We start from the raw sequence: 5,278 nt of genomic DNA on the forward strand, positions 1-5,278 counted from the left end.
GATATTAACTTCTCTTTATCTAATATTTTCCTATTTTAATACACCCCATAGAAAAAAAGAATGGCGACACAAGATAGTAATAGAGCCAGGAGCGATTTCTGAGTGCATAGCCATGAGTAACCCCTGAGCATCAAACAGGTGTGGTCCAAAAACCAAAATAAATAGATAAATTAATAAGTTTGCTAAAACATTCTTAGAATGAGTACTGTTAATAAATGTCTCTAGAATCCAAGTTCCTTTTCCATCCACATTTGTGAACAAAGACATTAGAACATTTTTGAAGACACAATTTGAGAATAAGTTGCTACATAATGATACAAAATAAAACATCTTAGCATTGAGAAACATTCTTTAAGATAGCTGAGAACTTTTAAAACTCTAACATTATGCATTTCCCTGGAATTTTGCAAACTAATATTAAACCACTAAACTTAGATACAAAATTTGCTGTTTGTAATGAGGCTTAGAACGAACAATAAGACCCATACAGATAAAATATATTTTAACTAACAATATTGTGACCAATACAGATATGGTCAAGAGATTAACCTGAAATAAAGTTAACTTGTTAGAGATAAGCAGCTTCTGCTTAGTTGAGTTTCAGCTGGGCTTCTTCATTTCCATCACCTTCTGTGTTAGGCTGCTAAGGTCGTCTGGGACAGAAAGTCCTCCTTTCCACAGCTGGAATCCGTTTGGGGAAACCACTCTTCTGTCTGCTGCTAGTTTTCTTCCAATGGAGCTTTCTTTTTGGCTTCTTCTTAACCAATGATATCCCTAGGTTTTTGCAGGTAGGGAGGCCGAGGATTTTGGGGAAGGCACCATTGTTGAAGAAAAGCTGTGGGTCTCAGATTCTGAGGAGGACTGCTCCAAGTTTTCAACTCTGTCCCTTCACTGCCTGCTTTTATCCTCCTGAAGGGGTCTGCAATTTTCAGATCAGGAGCCATGTGCACCAACTATCTGAGCTCTACATTCTCAGTCCCTTTCAAAAAGGATATGATTAGCCAGCCACCAGAGAGTCAAAGCACTCACCATCATTGGGGGGGGGGTGTCTTCTCAAGTTCTCCGGTCCTGTGTCCGTGTTCAAGCGCCAGTTATAGAATAAAAATAGATAGTCCACCTGTTGGGTGAGTCCTCTCCTGGCACAGCAACTCTAGCCCCCTTGGATGGTTGGTCCCCAAATATCAGAGTAATTCCCGAGTGCAGAACAAGAATACCCCATGAGTACCGCAGGATATGCCCCTGCAAAAAGGAATAAAAAACAATACAGTGAGTTTCAAGGGTGTGTCACCATGGTAGTGCTCTAGTGTGACAATGTATCTATAAACCAAAGATAGCACGTAAGTGTGTCTGTTATAATCTCAAAAAACAAATTTAGTCAAATCAAGCAATGTTGTCAGGGTATCCTTCTGAGAACAGGAGGAGTGAGTCCCTGTCTGTTTTGATGAAAAACAATGTAAACACCCTTCTAGTCCCTACACACAACATTCAGTGTTTATGATCTGAAAGGAAAGTAACAGTAGTGAGGTATGAGCAAAAAATTAATTAAACCATAAAAATGAATAATCTCTTTCTAAGAGAAAAGCCTAAGGTTGTCAGAGATAAGAATAAAGTATACTGTTTCTATTCTGGAAAATAAAGTTTCCATGCTTACTCTGCAAGTGATATTCAGAATGCATTTGATGGAAAATAAGGTGATTTCTATTGTTTGACTTTTAACGTTTAATCTCTTTTATTTGATTTATTAATTTTTTACTTGATTTTTACTCTTTGTACCTATTTTCTCTCTTACCTTTTTATCTTCTCTCTTATCTTTTGCTCTCCCTTCCTCATTTTCTTAAGCTATACCTAAAATGATTATTCATCTTAATTCAACCAGTTAAGGACTGACCTATGAGGGTCAGACCACTAACAACATCTTAAGAATAGATCACTAATATTTGTCTTTATATTGGCATGTGTATATAAAAATAGGACTCCTCTATGAGAGCCAAACATAAATTGTAAACAATCCATGCTTATAGTGTATATAGCCCCCTTATATACTTATATATATCCCTCCTCCCCCTTCAGAAATCCTACTATCCCTTCACACCCCATTTCCAATTCAATATCCCTCTTTATTAATGCTCTTTACCCTCAGTTCTTAACCCATTGGGTATCAAGACTGGCCTCCTGCCCCAATATGCCATCACCCAGCTCCTTAGCAAAGGGACACCCACTCAGCCCCACATCGCATCCCCAGGCAAGAAACTACAACCAATACCCATGCTGACTCATGCTCTGTGGCCCTCCTTCTCACCCCCCAAATGTGGACTGTTGCATCAAACTGAACTCAGTTCCAGAAGGACCCTCAGTGCAAGAATTCTATCCGAGCCCTTTATGCCACGAATCATTCCTCAAACTCAACAAGACCAGAGTGTGTAATGAAAATGTGCGCTTGATTCCACCCCCACAAGAATATCTCAAAAGACAATGGGAAGCCTATATTTTTTACAAGTTTAAGATTTATACAATATATAATTTTACAATTTTATAATTTATAAAATATATAATTTTACCTGTTAACCTATTTATCCCCAAATGCAAAGTTGTCTCCTGCATCACTGTTCCCTTAATTACCTCTTTTTAAACTTTTTATTTATTTTTTTCCTTTATATATGTGAGTTATATATATATAATTTTTTATATTTTCATTTTATTTTTGTTTTTTTCTCTTCCATAATGTCATCTGTCTTAGTTTTGCTTGGTACAAAAATCTACAAGAAAAAGTCTTGCCTGGGATAATAGCTCAGGTCAAAACTGTAGTAAGTCAGCCCCTGAAGAGGTTGACTGATGGAGGGATGGAGAATGAGGCCTTTCTCTTCCAGCTCGGAGCACACGTCTGCCACCCTGTCTAGCCGACGGTTCTGAGGTGAAACGGCGGCGGGTAAACAGCTCGCAGACAGTCAGGCTCGTGGAAATATTAGCTTTATTCGGTGGACAAGACTGAAGTCCAAAGACTCAGCTTCGGGGCCGGGCGGTGGCGCTGGAGGTAAGGTGCCTGCCTTACAAGTGCTAGCCAAGGAACGGACAGTGGTTCGATCCCCCGGCATCCCATATGGTTCCCCCAAGCCAGGGGCGATTTCTGAGCGCATAGCCAGGAGTAACCCCTGAGCGTCAAACGGGTGTGGCCCAAAAACCAAAAAAAAAAAAAAAAAAAAAACAAAGACTCAGCTTCAGTTCCAGCCAAAAAGCCCTGGCCTTCCACAGACCCTCGTTTTTTATCCCCCAGAATCAGGTACCACCCAATGGTGGGATCAGATACCAACCAATGGTGGAAGCAGAATCAGGTACTATCCTAGGGTGGGGGCAGAATGCCAGGTCACACCCTAGGGTAGGGCACAATCACCAATCAGTTTAGGGTGAGTAACATAGTAATCCCCTAAAATATTTACATAACAACAACAACAAATAAAGAAAAGGTGCTTCTTCTTGCCTGCTACACAACCTTTCTGGTGTCTCTTCGAAAGATCTATGTACGTCTTAGATTTATCTTCTCAGGAGCTTGTAGTTGATTCCTTGTTACATGTTTCTGGTTTTAGACACCCTGTGTTTAAGTTAGAAGTTTTTCTTTACATTTTCCTGTGATGCGCTTATGCAAACAGCCGCTCTTTTATTATTGACTAATTTTTCCTTTAATAATTGTAGACAATATTGTTTGTTTACTAAAAACAAATGGGGGAATTGTTGTGTATGTAAATATTTTAGGGGATTACTATAATTGATATTCATTATTCAGCAAATAAGTTTATACAGTTTTTTAAAAGATGCATGTGAAGAGAAAAAGAGTCGCAAGCCAGTGACAACAAGGTACCCCCTACCTCCTGGTCTTAAAAGTTCTCATTTTGAATATCAAGACCTCAGGTCAGCACAAACAGTAAGATAAAGTCCTGGTCCTGCTCAAGGGAGAGGCCATATACCCCCAACTCACTCAAGGTCTATTTTTCTTTAAGATCCCGATAAGCTAGCCACCCCCATCCCTTTGGGTAGGAATGCAGCCCTAAAATATTTTTCTAAGATAAAGACCACAGTTGGTAAAATTATGAGGTTTTAAAAGTGTTCAAAAATGTTATAATAAGCCCTTTAATCTATGCAGAGGTAGTGTATATGTGGCATATTCTATACCTGTATTTAAGACAGTAAGTTTCTGTGTAGTCAAAATGCAGACAAAAATTTTGGAGAAAAAAATATCACTTCTCTCTTAAAGTTGGTAAAATTTGGCTTAAGTTCAGCAGAAATAGTGCTAGCCTGTGTGTGTCTTTGTGGTTACAAGTTTGATTGCTCTGCTAAATATGGCAGAAAGTGGCGGAGGTAGAATTAAAAAGATTCAGAAACTGTTCATGTGGAATTTATAGTGACAATTATTGTCAGAATTTTGTTGTGTCTCATAAGAGACTCAAATAATTGTGAAGTTTGTGAATTAAATTATGTGGCATAAGTGTGCCTTTTCTAAAAGCATTTGTGTAATTAAGTTTTGTGCATTGGGTGTTGTACTTATTAAAACATTGGAAATTAGAAAACCTTCTAAATTCAGGTCTGTAAGGGTTCAAAAATTCTCTAGACAGAAAAAGCAACAGGAGATAAGAGCAATAAACTCCCTTTGTTCATGCCTCTCAGAAATTTTAGAGCAAGGTCATAATTCTGTCACTTGACTGGTAATAACAAAATATCGGTAAAAGATAAACCTTTTGGTGTTTTAAAATTCAAACAGACACACAAGTATTAAAATTTGAGTCTTTTATATTTCTATTAGAAAATTTATTTTGATTTTTAAGGTATTTAAAAAATTATGTGGAAAATGATGTGGTTAGCCTTTTTAAATAATATAGTTAATTTTATTGTACAGTGAACACCCAGGTGTGCTTTATAGTACCCTCAGTTTTAATTTTGTGCTACAGCAATGGTTGCTCTTTACCTCTGCATTGAAAGAACTATCCTCTTAAGTGTATTCAGAAAGTCAGCACATTATACAAATCTGTATATTTGTGTCAAAGTGAAGAGATCTAGTATTGATGAAAATATATATATATTTTAGCCTTGGATGGACCGTGATTCGATCCCCCGGTGTCCCATATGGTCCCCCAAGCCAGGAGCAACTTCTGAGCGCATAGCCAGGAGTAACCCCTGAGCGTTACCAGGTGTGGCCCAAAAACTAAAAAATATATATATATATATATTTAATTTTATGAGTAACATTATAAAAGTAATTAAATTTTACAAGCAGGTTGACAAGTATCAA

General features: G+C 37.7%; 1 non-coding gene across 1 annotated transcript; it reads left to right on the forward strand.

Moving 5' to 3' along the window:
• The first annotated feature begins 4,877 nt into the window (after positions 1–4,877).
• Positions 4,878–5,007, forward strand: LOC126019281 (small nucleolar RNA SNORA22). The gene has a single exon (XR_007499012.1). It is a non-coding gene; the product is annotated as a small nucleolar RNA SNORA22 (small nucleolar RNA).
• Positions 5,008–5,278: the final 271 nt, after the last annotated feature.

This window comes from Suncus etruscus, chromosome 9 (assembly GCF_024139225.1).
Source record: "Suncus etruscus isolate mSunEtr1 chromosome 9, mSunEtr1.pri.cur, whole genome shotgun sequence".
Classification (NCBI taxonomy): Eukaryota; Metazoa; Chordata; class Mammalia; order Eulipotyphla; family Soricidae; genus Suncus; species Suncus etruscus.